A 17,054-nucleotide genomic window follows, 5' to 3' on the forward strand; every position below is an offset into this window, starting at 1 on the left:
TTCTTCGGCATGGGGCAGCACAGCTCAGCAGATCAACACCCCCACCACCACCTCCCCACCCTCCACCCTCTGCCCCCAATTTATATGGGCCTCACGACTTTCCCCATAATGAAATATTCACAGGTCACTGGTTCCCTGAGAAATGATGGGGGTCAGTCAATTGCTTTTCAGCGAGTAATTTTCTCCCCCTTCAGACGGCCCTGCTTGTCGTGTTGACAGTCATTAGCGCAGGAGGAAGGCTGGATCGAAGCGCAAGTGTGACACTTGTCAGACAGTAGCAGTCTTTAGCTCCTCTGCCTTCTCTTTTTATTCACCCTCCGCCAGCTACCTTTTCCTTTAGGGGTCTGAATGTTCTGATTCTCCACCAGATTCAAAATCGATTATCGATTCGAAACCGATTCTCGATTGATCGGATGAATAGAAAACGTGGCGCCATCTTCAATCTCTCGCTCTAGTGTGCTGTGTCTAATATACTGGTGTCCTTAGTCCACTGGAATACGATATGAAACTTAACCGGCAATTAAGATAAACGGTCCGCAGCCTTTTTATTTTATAAAAAGTTAACAGCATTAATTAATGAATGAATTCATTTGAAAGCATCTTACAGTCTCCGTCCTGTATGAGAGTAACAAACTGAGGGGGAGGATTGATCGGCTGTTGTTGTTGTTAGCTTCTCTGCTGCTGCATTAGCTCCGGGGGGGGGGGGGGGGGGGGGGAGACATCGCCGTCCGAGACGTTGAGCGGGCGCAGGGTTTTTGAGGTGAAACAGACTGAGCCGTTGTTTAATGCTGCAGTGTGTGTGTGTGTGTATATGTGGGTCAGCTGGTTTGTTACTGCTGCTCTGCTTTAGTCTCTGAGTGGTGTAAAAAGTTCACGATATGCTTCACATTCATCTCGCCGAGGTAATTATTTAGTCATTAAATCAAGAAAATGCTTGTATCCGCTAGATGAACTACAAGATAACTCCAGCGTGTGCACTGCTGTAAACTGTCCTGATGCTGCACCGGCATCGCAGTTTAGTTCCACCTTTTTTGTTCCATTATTAACTAACGTTTAGAAAATCGATTTTTGACATTTGTGAATCGATTCAGGAGATAAGAATCAAGAATCTTATGTGAATCTCTAACTGTTACACTCTTTTCTTGTGCACCCTGCTGCTGCTTTCCAGCTTGAAGTCAGCTGGTAAATCATGCCGTGCTGCAGTTTTGTGTTTTTTTTTTTGTATTTTTCCTCCTTCTTTGTGCTTGTTTTTTTTTTTTTTTTTATCAAGCTGGTTAATTCCATCCAGAGAATTTCCTTCATGTTAAAAAAAAAAAAGTTAAAAAATTAGCCAGCTTCTGCTCTTCTAAATGCTCCTCCTTTTTTTTTTTTTTTTTTTTTTTTGGGTAATGATTCACTTTGAAACAAGGCCATCAAAAGCCAATCAAAAGAGACACTTCAGATTTGGTGATTGGTGATTAGACCTCTGGAAATCCCAGGGAAAGTTTAGCCAAGGCTCTTTTTTTCTTTATGACTCGGTCTGACCTTTAAAGATATTACCATTTGACATGATGAATGGTGCACAGAGGAGACAGAGACTTTTCCTATTAACCAGCTGCAGCAGCGGAGGAAGATCACACTCCTTCCTTAATCCCCCCCCCCCCCCCCCCCCCATCCCCAACCTCCCCAACCTCCCTGTCCTTAAAGGGGGGGGGGGAAGAGAGTCACGTCAAGCGGTGACAAAGTGTTAAAAATGATGCAGGGGGTAGGTGTGGGGGGGTAAAGGCACCACAGATGGCTAGCCTGACCCCGAGGAAAACTCCAATTAGCTAACAGTAATGGCTGGGCCCGGTGCCTCGTGTCTGCAGGCAGCCACAGCGCTGACCCCTTAGGCCTCACGTTTCCTCTCTCCGCTGCGATGTGATGGAGAGCTGCACAGCCACCAATCGGTTTCCCCTATCGTGTCAGCCGCCACATAGTAGCACTGTATTCAGAGCACAGCAAAAACACATGCGATGTGTGTATTCTGGCCCTTTAAATAACCGCCGGGTGTCACCAGTCGGGCTCCTCCGATGTGATGCAGCCTTCATGCATTAGGACCAAAACTCGGATGGATCATTAACTTTTCCGAGGAGGTTTTTTCGGTCCAATTTGGTGGTCGGTGTGGTTGTTAGCTACTGTAGCGGGATGGAGTTTCCCAAAGACAAGTGAAATTAGGTGAAAAGTTTGGTCACAGGCCAACAGGCTTCTGTGGCTCCAGGAATTTTTTTAGAAGATTGAAACTTTTGGAACATTTCGACTGTTTCTCCATGAACTACTATGGTTGAAAATAATACATGTTATTATCATCATCATGGGTGTTTTGATTCCAAACAAATTATGCAGCCTTTGCTTTTTTGGATGTAAGCTCGTGCTGATTTCAATAAGGGTCCTCAACATTAATGGATCCTCTACAGGTGCAGCCTTGTTATAGTGGTAACAACATACAAACAGCATTAAAACATTAGTGTTGGTGTCATTTTCCAGAATAATCACGCTTAAACCCTGAAATCCATGTTTATATTTTTGCATTTTATTATGCTCTACATCAGTTTAACTGTGCATTTTTGATTTGTTTTGATTATAAAACAAAGAATTTAAATGAAATAAACCACCTTGCCGCCAGTTATTAGCAGCCTACCTAAACAGTCTCTATTTTTTTGGAGTTTATCGTTAGAGAACCGTTAGCAGACACTGTTAGACACATGCACAAATAGATGCTCAACCACTTCTTACTCGTGCATCAGGTCCAAGACTTCAGGACTTTACAGATGTTATTAAACCTGTCCTAAGAGGAGCAGGATCACAGCCTCGGCGGCGCACTGAGAGGAAAATAAAAAACAAAGCGTACGGATTCGTCTCAGAGGTGACAAATTACAAACAGCGACGCATCTCTCACTCATCGTTCTAACTCGTACACAATAACGGACCTCCTCTCTTCGGCTACTTTCACTTAATTCCCCTTCTCCTCGGTTTCACATCAATGTCACTTCACTTTCTTCTGTGTGTTTACATCCCCTGTGCTGCTACAGAATTGCACACAAGCGCCCCTTTTTTTTGTCTCTTTGACAGCATTATTTCCCTCTTCTCTTCTTCCAGCATTTATAAGTCTCCAGACCTTGATTAGGTCGCCTGAGTAAAAAAAAAAAAAAAGGATACAACCACCTCTTTTCCCCCATAATGTAAATCAATGCTTGTAATCCGCTAGTTTTAGGAACAAATTCACACTCAACTGTAGTAAAAACAACTTTATGTATTTATTTGTTTGCTTGCTTGTTTATTCATTCATTACTTTTTTTTTTTTTTTTAAATTCGACATGTGTTTGCTGAGTGTGCAACCTCTTTTTTTGCAGGCAGCGCCCTGCAGTGCTCTTGCACATCATTCGTGCACATAAACTCTGGGTGCAGTGAAGATGGCTACCGGGTGGTTAGGAGGAGAAAAGTGCTTTGCTGAAGGGGTCGGAGATGGGAACTTAAGAGGAAACTTAATGTATCTGCCAAAAAATTTTTTTACACTGGCTGCTGCTGGTGAGAGGAGGAATCATATTCAGCATTTCAGGTTCCTGCAACCACTGATCACTAAAAAGGGAACATTTATTAATACCAGGCTTTGATTATTAAACCGTTGATGCATCATATGCATCATAGCCATCAAAGCCGACTCCCCTCCTCTGTCTGTAGCTCTCGGAAGATATAAATCTTGTACAAAAAATGGCGTAAAAATCTATAGTTTCATTTTTAGTGTAGTTAATTTGTTGTCTATTTTCAGCAGCAGCATTAATACACATCTGGTCCTCTAGTGTGTTACTGTAATTGCTGGTAGCAGGACGGTGTGTGTGTGTGTGATGAAGGAACATGTGGCTCATTGATGTGTTTTTGAACAACGAGGAGGTTTATGACACGGAGGAATAAAGTATGTACACACACACGATAGATCAATTCATTAATGGTGATGATTTGGTGACAATAAGAAGAATATAAATATCAGCAGTCTCGTCCTTTAACAGTCTCACTGCTGCCCTAAGATTCACATCCACATGTGACCGTCCTCATCATGTCTCTGCTGCTGTAAGTCCTCGTTTTTACAAACTTTGTACTTAAAAATGAGGGCTGATTAATTAAGGAAAGCTAGATCTTTGCTTCCGGCCTCTCTATTTCTGTATCGTTCCTTCTTTTTTTAATTTTTTCTCTCTCTCTCTCTCTCTCTCTCTCTCTCTCTCTCTCTCTGTGTGTGTGTGTGCACCGAGGGGGCAGATGTTTATAAAGAGTAGATATAGCAGTGCAGCAAAGCCAAATATACAGCCTCCATCAGAGAGCCGAGCTGTTTCAAAGAAGGTTTGATCTTATTTAGATTCTGATAAACATGATCTGAAGTGTGTGTGTGTGTGTGTGTGTGTGTGTGTGTGTGTGTGTGAATGTGTGTGTGTGTGTGTCCTGATTATTTTACATGTAAACACGGGACCTGCTGTGTATCACTATTACAGCTCGTGTCAACACGTAAACATCGCACCGCATCAATCCGGCACTCAGGCACAAGTGGACGGAGCTATTATGTTAAAAGCCCATTTAGCCGACATATTCTTAGCAAAGATGGCTTCTCGCGGTGGGAGGAGCCAGAGTATTGATAGGCTCATTGATTGATTGATAGTCCCCCCGGTGATATATCGATTCATCTCGCTTCCAAATGAGCTACGAGTGCTTTCCTTTGCCCAGAGGAGAAAAAAAAAAAAAAAAACAACCACACTCTCATACAAGCCCCCCATGTAATGAGAATTCACTTATTCTGAGCCGCACAGCCTTCACGTTCCCTCTTTGAGTTTTTTTTTTTTTTTTAGAGGGGAGGGGTTTGAAATTGAAAATGAAAATTGTGGCATGGTTGTTGTGCTTGCGAGATTTAGAGAAAGATTCACTCAGGCAAAGCACTTTTAGCCCATCGTTGTACAAAGTCAATCTCCTCCTCCTGAGGTTTTTAGGGAAGAGTTTCGGGAGGAGGGGGAGGGGGAGGGGGGGCATCCTTAGGTAGTTAAAAGTGCATTGACTGCGGATGGGCTAGTGGGATGTGTAGATTAATGCAGTGGAAAGCCATCCCTCAAAGTGCTTAGAATAATTAGAGTCAGGCTTCCAACAGAATGGGCATGTCACCGGAGGAAATTGTATTTTTATTTACTGTGTCGGGTCTCCCTCGGCCTCACTCTCGCTCCGTCTCTGCCTCTCTCCATTTGTACGGCGGCGAGCCCGAGCTCGGTATTCAGGAGCCGAGGGTGTTTCTCAAAGTGTCTTAAAGGTGCTGTCAGGAGCGGCCCGTTGATGCATCTCTCGGATTTGTATCTCTGCGCGTTTTCCACGTGTGGGCGCACACCATTTGTATTCCGCTCAGGCATTTGTATTCAGGAGAGAGAGAGAGAGAGAGAGAGAGAGAGAGAGAGAGAGAGAGAGAGAGAGAGAGAGAGAGAGGATCCCAGTTCCAGTAGGTGTGAATATTCACACGTGATATCAGAGCTCAAGAAACTGTGTATGTAAATCTGTCGCATTAGCATTTGTTTGAACTTTTTAAATGTACATACATGTGAGGGCGTGTGTGGATTTTTTTTTTCTCTTTATGCTGGTGCGTAGTGGTGCAAAGTGGAAGGACGTTTACACTAGTGCTCAGCTTCATTTTTGTGGTGCATGAGTACACCAGTACAGAGTAGTAGAGTATTTCCTCTTCCTGCTAATTTATATTAATACAGAAATAAATGTTCTTTTTATAGATATCGTTCACTATTCACCACACATTATATAAGGATTGTGATCTACAGGGCGACATAGTGTGTCAGATGGAAAAATATAAAAAATAAAAGCACTTTCAGACACTGCTGAGGTCTAAATTTGCCTTTTCAGTTAGTGACCATCGATTGAGTGATGCATTGTGGGATAAATCCTGTATATGGAGTATATATATATGTATATATGTATATATGGATTAAACTGACCAATAGCTCATTATCACACTTAATGCTACTAACACAGTAAAACATACTAATAAATAAATAAAATATAATATATAATATTAGCTCACAGGGTCATTTTTTCTGCATGGATACTTTTATTTTGATACATTTAGCTGATATTACTTCCATACTTTCACTCGTATGGTATTTTTTTAAAATGTGGATATTGTTCCACTACTGCTCGTGAGTGTGTGTGTGTGTGTGTGTGTGTGTGTGTGTGTGTGTGTGTAAAGGTATTTCCCATCTCAGTGCTGTGGACGCTGGTGGACAGCGAGGCGGGCCATTGATAAATTGATCACAGTGAAATTGTGGAGTAGTGAGACATGCTCTAAATCCCTCCCCCATCGCTACACATCCCACGCACACACACAAACACACACACACACACACATACACAAACACACATACACAAACACACACACCACCACGGCTCTGGCATCAATTATTGTGGATTGCGTGGTTGACAGAGTGTAAACCAGGTGCCAGCCCTCAATCCAATTAAAGAGATTTAATTGGAGAAAATAAATGGAGTGTGTCCACAAAGTGCTGGCTTGCCCACATTTAGTAGATTTTTTTTTTTCTACCTTTTCGAAAAGTAAGGTTTTGTTTATGAAAGACCGATTGAATCTAATAAAGCCTCAAGGCTGTTGCTTTTTTTTTTTTTTTTTCCCAGACTGCCTTGCTCCACAGGTCAGTAATGCAAACAATCCAATTTCTCCCGTCTGAGAGCTGTACTGGCATGTAGAAATGGGATTATTATCTAAAATGGGCCCAGCAGGTGTTTCCGTGATACAGTGTAATTTTAGGAGGGTGATAGTGTTTTTACGTGGCCCGGGCTTAAATTCCCAGAGATGCTTTTAAGAGGAACATCTAACAAATAAGTTGGCAAATCTGCCGCTACCGGCCCGTTAGCATTATTACCACAGAGCAGGCTTCATCACCTAGCTGTTTTTTTTTTACCTGAATGGGTTTTTTTTTTTCTGTGCGTCAACGAGTGGATCGTGTGCAGTTGTGAGACGGCAGCCATCACAGCTTGAGGAGTTTGTCGAGCTAAAGACGGGCGTGTGAAGCAGTCAGGTTTGCGCTCATGGTGGTCCCGACTTTTCCGCACCTAGCTCTTTTTCTATCCAAATTTGTCCCTGGGGATAAGAGGATGTGGCTCATCCTCGTCGCCAGCCCCCCCCCCTCCACCCTTTCTCCCTCCGACTCCTCACAAGGGACAGACATGCATAATTCAAGATTGTTATCTGTCTGCTGCTAACCCCCTTCTTACCCCGTACACACACACACACACACGCACACAGATCTGCAATGAAACAGTCTGACTGCACATCAATGATTCACCAGACAGCACCCCCCCCCCTCCCCTCCTCTCTCGCCGCCTCCCCCGTCCTCTCCGTTGTGGGAATCATATGGAGCCGACAGGGACTCCACAAGCATGCAACTTCCTATAATTGGAATGAAAAAAAAAGGTTAGCGAGAGAAGAGGGGAAATGCTGTATCAGGGATCTGGCGAGAGCGGCATAGGTGTTCAAACAGCCATTCAGCAGTGTCAACCGGCAGATGGGCGACTGGGTGGGTACGTTGGCCCACTCGTTAGCCACGGGAGAGGAATCGGTGGGGGGGGGAGAGGACGCCAGAGGCGACGCGGCGCCGAGGGTTTTGAGAGGGAGAAACACTTCAGAGTTTGGATTCATCTCTGTGAAGAAGACAGATTTTTAACTGTCTGAGATGCAGCAGCGCTGGGACTAGAGACGGTTGTCTTAGCTTCCCCCCAAAAAAAAAAAAATAAAAAAACCCTCCCAGCTTCCTGTTGCGAGCATCTCCATTTCCCCCAGGTTGCCCCCGCCTCTTTATCCTTTAAGTTCTCTTTCTGTCTTTCTCACCATGCTCACCTTTTTTTCCTTTCTTTAAACATCACAGGAGCAAATCAGCAGACAAGCGATTGTACAAGTTTTCTCAAGCTTTCAAGAATTACCACCATTTCATCACGGATAATCACAGTTAATAACCCTTCTCATTAAGGAGACGAGAATCATGGGTCATTAATATTGTTAATATCTTCTCCTTTTCCTTCTCTTCTATCTCTCTTTATTCCCCCCCTCTCAGCGTGCCAGAGGGAGTGGAAACAAAAGGATGACTAAAAAAGAGCTTAGCGTGACAGTGATTAACCGATCGGGGTAGATGGACTGTGATGAATCAAAGTTATCTCTCAAATCTTAATAACTGGAATTAGCCCCCTGATTAGATGAGCTTTGGCTACAGCGGGGAGGACTCAGCATTTTCACTTCAAAGAAATCCCACCCATGTAAACCTGTCCCTCCTTCCACTGCAGAGCGAAGACTAAAAAAAAAAAAATTAAGAATCTAGAGAGAGGCGAAGTAGAGCGATAGGTTAGGAAGGGAAGGAGAGATAACATAACGTTACACCTGTTCTCTTCCCAGAACCCCCGTCGTCGTCGCTTCTTCTTCTTTTTTTTTGTTCCCGTTTATCTCTCTTTTTCAGTTCTCCTCCTTTTCCGAACATGCTCGGGGTCCGGTGGGAGGTGTCAGAGTCTCTTTGACAGGGTCATAATGAGAGTGGCACTCTCCTTCATTTGCATATGTTGCCATTGTCACAGCGGTCAAGGAATGTCATGTTGAGATTCCTGCATGCTTAAGTAATGGCATTTTGTCCCCACGAGGAACTCTGGCCCCCCTGTATCATAACCCCCCCCCCGCACATGAAAAAAAAAGAGCAAATTAACATGACAATCAGCTGATTGTAAAACAAATGTTGGCATTTTTATCCCCTGTAGAATTTCCTCAAAGACTCATCTGTAGTCTGAAGAGCGATGCACTGGCATGACGACAGTGTGGAATTGATATAGGGGAGGGGGGGGTGATGGGGTGGGTGGGGGGGGGGGTTTATATGACCAGAATGACAGAACATCCCACTGTTCAGTTATCAGTTTTCATTTTATTCATGTCCTTATCTTAGTGATCAATAGCAATCTCAAAGAAGTCTTTCAGTTTGGGAGGATTTTTTTTTTAATAGAATAGTCAATTTTCACTTTGTTCTGACAACTTTAAAGAAGAAAAAAAAAGAAAAAAAAAGTAGATGAAAAAGTTTTTTTGGTGTGTTTCTGACGGGGGTCAAAGCAGCACAGTATCTGTTCTCACTAATAAATGAGTCTAAACACCAAACTGGATGCATCCCACAAGTTAATCCGAAATTTGACACCCAGTCTGGAGTAATTAGTCCCAGATGTAAATATCTGTTATGCAACAAAAGAGGCAACAGCACTGAAACAGACAATTATCTCCTCTTATGGCGTTGGCAAAACGCTACGAGTCTAACCATGTGTAACTGATGGCTTTTTTTTCCACAGGGCCTCCAGGCTTATTTGGATGTGTTTTTTATGCCTCTGCGCCGGTGACAGCCGCGGCCGGAGGCGTTATGTTTTTCAGGTTGTCCGTCCGTCCGTCTGTCTGTCCGTCTGTCTGTCTCGTTCTTGTGAGCGCCGTATCTCGGGAACGCCTTGAGGGAATTCCCATAAATTTGGCACAAACTTCCACTTCGAGGATGAACTGATTAGATTTCAGGTGGTCACAGGTCGAGGTCACCGTGACTTCATAAAACACATTTTTTTTTGGCCGTAACTGAAGAATTCATACGCTAATTATGACAAATTTCCACACAAATAGGTCTAATAGGATAAAATGATGAAGTGATGACATTTTATATCCAAAAGGTCAAAGGTCAACTTCATTGAGACATCATAATGTTCTGCTAAAAACACTTTACTGGCCGTTATTCAAAGCCATAACTCAAGAACAGACGGGGAGATTGGGATATATATTTCATATTTGGTCGGATACTGAATCAGTGACACTAATCTTGACACTGTGGTGACTGTTTAGATCTTCTGTGCCGCCTGGTTGAAGATGTGTGTGAAGCGTATATCCATGTTTTAGAATCCATATATGAAGCGTCGTCTACTGTCATGGCTACAACTTTGTGTTCGATCAGAATTTATTGGCCAAACGTGAACACATACAAGGAAAATACACTTAATACCTTTTATTAAATTCCTTCAAAGTCTTCACTACAAATATTATATGAGTCTGGACAGTAGGGGTGTGCCAAAATACAAATACGCTATTCGGCAAAGCACAAATAGTGGGTTTAAATATTTGTTTCATACAAATATTTTAAAGATTATTTGTTATCGGGAAGAAAAAAAGGTCGGTTACATCACTATCTCAGTGTCGCTCCTCTGCTCCGCTGTTACGTCTATCAGCAGGTCTCAACGAGGGGGGTCACATCCACCCGCTACATGACGCACATTTCCTAATTTGGACATCACTCCCGCAGTTGGGGGTGTTCTCTCAAGGGAACACTTCATGCACACTTATTGTAACACTTTCATTTTCTAAAATTAGAAGTGTAATAACAACAAAAACAGGATTTTTAAGCCTCTTTCCACTTTTATTCAAATACAAATACAAATAATTTTGCTGCCTCAACAAATACAGATACAAATACAAATACTGGGCTCTCTCCACATCCCCACTGGACAGACATGGATGTAAACTGCAACTTGACTGGTTGGCGGAGGCGTGTAACCACGAGGCGGTACTTCTTGTTGTTTATTTTATTTATCTGAATTTTTTTTTACCACGCAGCGCCTGAGCCCAGACAGAGCTGTGGCTGAGACAGACAGGTTCATTACATGTCACAGGAGTTCAAAGTGATCCTCTGTCTACTCTGTTTATTAAGTGGCGCTCCGCCGTCTCTGAGGTATAGTAACACTCGCAGTCGCAACCGCTAAGAGCAGTCACATCTCGGTACAAGGATCCGTGTGCGGCGTCTCTCCGCTGCAATGTAATGAACAAATCAGCAAGGGATTGAGGAAAATGAACTCTCTTTCTAATACCTCCGTCCAAGGCCGCGGTGCAAATAAGTGCTCCCAATAACGAGGAAAAATCACGTTAGAGGGGATGAAACATATGTGACACGTGAAAACGATTAAGCCTCTCGGAAAAAAAAAAGAGCGGGCAGAAACATGCACGAAATATAAATTGACTCGGACGCGGAGTGTAGACACCGAGTGTTTATTTTCATGAATTGATTTTTCCACAAATGAGGTGGAAAAATGGAAAGACGGGAGTTTGCAAGAGAGGAAATGTGAGACAAAACAATAACCCTCTCCCCAGCCTATTTGAAATCATAAACCGACTGTTGTGGTGAGGAAGACCGGGGTTTTGTTGAGGTGGGAGGGGAGGTGGGAGAAAGGAGAGGTGGGGAGAGGAGGGGAGGGGTAGGGGGGGGCGTTGTTGTTTACTACTTCTGAGTTTCTCTTTTCTGGCTCACCTTGGATTCACTGTGTGGCATGTGGTTGTAATTAACACATGCCGCAGCCTCTGGTGTGTGTTAACAGAGAGAGTTGGAGTAAGATCATGTGGCTCGCCTAATTAAAATGGACCCGGCTAGACAGCCTTTATTTATGCGCCTTCAAGACAAAATGAATGCCAGTTGCCTGTGGAAATCATCTCGGGCCGTCTTTTCGCCTGCCTGCCTGCCTGTCTGTGTGCGGGGCTACAATTAACCGAGCATCAGCAGCAGAGCCGGGGACAACAAGAGGCTTTCATGCAGCTGGCTGAAAACCTCTCAGTGTTTCGTTTGTGTTGCATCAACTGATTGCCGTACGTTGGCCTCCGCTGAGCTGCTGCGTTACACTTTTCACTATAAACTCGGGTTTGTGCTGTGACGGCCTAGTGGGATTTGTCACAAGTTTGCCACTGTCACTGTCAGGCGGTCATTAAAACCAAATGAGCATTACTTCTCTGGTTCTGGAGAGAAAACGCTCCCCGTGAATGATGCTTCGGATGAGACAAGAACAACTTTTCAAGCACCGAGGAGCTTAAGATTCACTTAAAAAATGTTATGTCATCCATTATTTGACAAAGCAAGTTGCTTGTGTACATTTTCCATGAAGGGATGAGACAGCAATGCTTTATGTTAAGTCAACATTAGACTATTCATGCTGTTTGGATTATGCAAAAAAAAAAAAAAAAAAAAACAGTGCAGAGCTGTTCATAAATCTGTTTGAATTGCTCGGTGTATAAAATCAGGAGGAACATTGCTTGCTGTAGACTATTAGTGTCATACAGTAGGAACCATGTAAAGTAGGAAGGCCCTTTGCTGAAAAATGATCCGAGCTGTGTGTGACTGAGCTGAAGCCATAAAGCTGCCCACTCCATCACAGCTCCTATCGCAGAGATTGATCAGCCCTCTCCCCATTTGAGTGATTTCCCTCCGGATTCAATGCAACGCAATTAGTCGCTCGCCGTATTTTGCCTCCGCGTTGCTCTTTGACCCTCCGTCGCACGTATGAGTCAGTGCAGCACTCTGCCGATATGAGTTCCTCCTAACAGCTTCTGTATTTGCACAGCCCATCTCCTCTTGGCCTCTCAACACCGTCCCTCCCAGCGCCGCTAAAGAGGATCACGGATGGCTGGCGAGCGGCCAAGCGGTTGTACCTGCCCGAGATTGGAATATAGCCTTGACCATCTTCGCCGGGGGTTAGCACCGGTGAAAGTCTCTGTCTCACTCTTGAGTACTGAATGCTGTGAGTTTCTCTCAGACTGGCAGCCTCAGCAGTGGGCATCACCACAAGATGACCTCTTTGGCTGCTGAAGCTGACTGTAAAAACAAAAAAACTCCGCTCCAAAAGTGATCTCCTTAAGTAAGGGTTTCCAATCCAATTTTACACAAGGAGAGTGCTTAAGATTAGAGATAGTGTTTTTTATTGTGCTCTTCAGTAATAGGAGTAGTAGGGGTGAAAGGAGAGATGGAGGGAAAGGAGGGAAAAGAGGAATGGAAAGGAAAGGGAGATCGATAAAAGCTGCTCTCTCCGGTTGCCTTTATTCTTCGTTGTCGTGTCCGTGGAGACGAGGTTTAGGCGGCTCATGGCAGCAGGCCATGTAAGGGGGCATTAAAGTGCCGCAAAGGGACCTGCTCTTTTCCCATAAACAGGCCTGCAGGTAGAAAAACATTCACCAGGATCCCCGTATACGACGACTCGTAGCTCTCGTTTGCAGCTATAATGAACAGCAATCTCTTTCAGCCGGAATGAGATGTGCTGTGTACCTGACTGGTTTGTCATGGAGGGCTTTTCATTAGGCACCACGGATTATCTTGACAACGGCGAGTCAGCCCCAGTGAAAAGGGCGAGTGGTTGCAGTGGGACAAGCACAACTCCCCTGATTTGCATGGGCCTTTTTTCTTCTCCCAGTTCATTTCCAGTTGAATAGCTCGTTTGTCACATACATCAGAGGAAGGCGAAGATCATACGAGAGCCAGCGTTACTTTGTGTTTCACTAATGAGGCCTGTACTCTCCGCCTCCTTGCTTTTGCCTTTCTGCCCTTTGAAACAGCAGCGGCATGGTGCTACAACACTTTAGTAGTCTTCCTTCTCTGATACCGAGCTCCCGGCTGTTATCCTGTTTGTGTGTCACTTGGCTCCGTCTCAGTTCTTTGCACTTGTTTAAGGCTCAAATAGCAACAGACCTGACACAGATACACTGGCCTGTGTGCTCTGTGAGTGGAACAATTTGGATTCTGACCTGAGCGCGGAGGGACACTCGAAGGCAGATGATGCTTTTAACGAGTTTAGTAAAACATGTCGTGACTAATGCAGAACTCGGGGATGAAGGAGAAACAGCAAACAGTAGTGTAAGAGAGGAAAGTAAATCATAGATTTCTGTAAACTAAGGATATCACAAACAAGAACATAACAGCATAGGGCAGCAAACACACCTCATGTTCTCAGGGAAATGCATTTCATGGCCAGACAAGGATCCACAGAAAGCAAACTGGGGATATAGTCAACATCATTGGCCGATCAATGCCGCAGTCCACATTATATGTTTGTTTACATGCAGACTAGTTCCCAGTTTTAAGTCTTGCTTTGATCATATTTGGAATATGACATTTACATGCACCACACAAAGGAACCTTGTTATTCAGCTCTTGTGAACGCTTCCTACACTTTACAGGTTTTTTAACTGTCTGCGTTGGTGCAAGTGTCTCTGACACCTCCACGTCTCAAACGCTCATTTTTTTTTTGTACCACCTTCGTTCTCAACTGTTGGGAACAAACTAAATTTGTTCTCTTGCTACTGGGACTTTTCCTTCCATATCTAATCACTAGTAATGGAAGATAAGAGCAACAATACTTGTCATCTTCAGACTTTCGTTTTCATTTCAGGGAGTGGATCATATTTTTTTTTTGCTTTGCTGGCTAATATTTATGTTGTATTGAGAAGGCACATCTGAGTATATGATATCATCACATCACATCATAAGTTGGAAATAGTGTTTGTGAGAGTGCGGCGGTGAGGCACAGGTACTGGTTGAAAGGTAAAATATGACCCCTGAGGTCCAGTTTGAGAAATGCACCCGTATGTTTGAAGGCTTAAGAACAAAAAACACTGCAGAGAAGTTTAGATTACAACTCTAGAAATCACTGCAACAACTATTTTACCTTCTGTTTCAACAATCAGAAGGTATAGGTAATGTGCACACGGATGCATTTGATTTGCAGGATGACGTTATATTGTTTGAGCCGGATTCAACTTTTTATTTGCATGTTTTTTTTGCAGTTTTTTTGATGGCTGAAGGTGTTTACATGTCACAATATCCTGCTTTAAATGAGAGTTTTCTCAAAGGGGTTCTGATCTCTAGGATATGTTGTTTACATGATGCTGTTTACTCATATACTCATATTCAGAGGATATCAGTGTGCATGTAAACACACTCCTCAGTAAACACCCATCAGGACCACGGTCGTGACAGTGACTTAACGAAAAAGATGTAAGTAAAGCTTTGATGCTCTTAATGACATGAACATGTGTTTGATGTACAGCACCTTTTTGTGTTTTCACGCTGCTGAGCTTTTTGTTTTCTGCTGGACTGTTGAGTGCTGATGTTGTTGATGGTTAAAAAAAGGAGGACACACGGATCTGGTAGTACTCTCAGCTGTCATACCAGGAGGTGCATCTTTTTTTAGGTAACCAACCCCCCCCCCCCCCCCCCCCCCCCCCCCCCCCCCCCCCCATTCTCCTTTAAAAATGGGTGCTCAGAAGTTGAAAATTGCCAACATCAAGAGCTTCCTTGAATTAGAATGCCCCGCAATGCAAGTGTGTTATATAATGCCATGACTGGAGGGAGAGGAAAAGTAGAGCACAGGGGTAGAGATTAAAAAACTTTCTGCATAAAAAGAGAGAGAGGGGGGGTGGGGAGGTGGGGGGGGGGAGAGAAGGAAGAGATGAGCATGAAAGGGAAAAGGGGGGAGGAGGGATTGAGGGAGAGACAGAGGAGATAGAAATACAGTATAATGAAAAAGAGAAGGAGGATTAGGTCAGGCAGGAGTGAGGGTCCACTTCTCCAGAAGGAGCAGCCTTGAAGGCCCGGCAGGCTGCAGGAGGCCGGTTCGGGTCAGTCTCTCCCCTCTCAAGGCTCCTCTCTTTTTTCATTTAGATAATGGAGCATTTCCTTAATTGGCAGAGCGCAGTTTAGACCGAGGTTTGTTTGCCAACACGTCAGAGTAGAATTATTTCCACTACATTTTACAGTATAGTGTTGCTCAGCTCTCTCTCATTAAAACCACAACCTCCTCCTGCCCAGATAGAGCTTTCTGTGGAAATCTGCAGAAGGAGGCCAAACACTACAGCAGCGGCGGAAAAAAAAAAAAAAAAAGAGAAGAAGAAAACACATTTATCTCCTATCTCACCATCCCCAGCCAGCTTGTAAAGGAAGAGACAGAAACTTCTCTATCTGTTTACTGTTATTGTTTTTCTCCAATCATAAAGCCTTACTGCTATTGTGTGCTTCTTCTTTTTTTTTTTTTTTTTCCTCCCTCTCTCTTATCGAAAGAGTTATGCGTCGAGCTCGCATGATCTGTATCTTTAAATTTGATTGAGTGTATTTGCAGGGGGGGGCTGTTATTGGATTTCAGTGTTATTGTCTCACCTTTTTCTCTCTGTGTTTTTTAATGTTGGGATGGATATCCGCTCCAGCAGCACTGATCTCTCACTGTTCTGCTCATTAGTCTGGATTCGCAGAGCGCGGTGCTTCGCAACAATAAGACATGCACTTCGGTAGTCCAGCCATTACTGAGTTTAACAATGTGCACCAGCCAGAAAAGTCCATTATTTCTGCAGCTCATCATCTCAAGCATCCACATGAGACAAAGGGTCTGTGAAACTGCTTCATTGCGAAGGGGCCATCTATCACTTAAGTCAGGAGCAGAGACTAAAAAACATATGTGGTGAGGATACCACATACTGTGTGTGCTGGAGACATATGGAAGAATGAGTTATACGACTACGGCTTGCTAGTAAACTTCAGTACGTCTCCGTACCGACGAAGACGTGTTTCCAGCAACGAGTGTTGAACTGTCAAGTACCAAAAGTTGTCATAAAATGCTGATTTATTAGTAATGATTTATATAGTTTTGTTAAATGTATTGTGCTGCTGCTTGTGTTAAGACAAACCTTGCTCTTTTATTTTCATAAATAGACAACAGGGTTTTGCAGAAAAGCATTGTCACAAAAAATCTTAATGATACTTGAGACAGAAACAAAGAAACAAAGGCGGGGGATAGAAAGCAGACGGGAAAGCTCATAAAGTGAGACACAGGTTGGTGTTAGAAGTCGAAAAGTGGAGCTCGGGAGAGAGAGAGAGAGAGAGAGAGAGAGAGTGAGCAGCTGCTAGTTTAACAGACCTGTCATTGAAATCAAAGGCCTTAATCAAAATTTTATCAATTAATTGATCTTTCCTCTTGTGCTTTGCCATGAGTGCAATTGAGATTCCCCCCTGACTCTTGCCCCTCCAACAGCGAGCCATGCTCTACAACATAAACTGTGTTCATTAGCAATGATCAAGGAATCCTCTAATGCGAGCGGAGATGTGATATGATGGCTGTTTTCCCCTGACTTAGTTAGTTTGCAGGACATCTCTCCCCAGTTGCCTTCCAAACTCACGCTGGGAAACTCAAAA

The 17,054-nt window shown here is 43.7% G+C and overlaps 1 protein-coding gene across 3 annotated transcripts in view; it reads left to right on the forward strand.

Moving 5' to 3' along the window:
- The window catches only part of LOC122966727 (RNA binding protein fox-1 homolog 3-like), a 526,578-nt gene that overhangs the window by 477,691 nt on the left and 31,833 nt on the right, over positions 1–17,054 (forward strand). The window lies entirely within an intron of this gene.

Source organism: Thunnus albacares, chromosome 17 (genome assembly GCF_914725855.1).
Source record: "Thunnus albacares chromosome 17, fThuAlb1.1, whole genome shotgun sequence".
NCBI lineage: Eukaryota > Metazoa > Chordata > Actinopteri > Scombriformes > Scombridae > Thunnus > Thunnus albacares.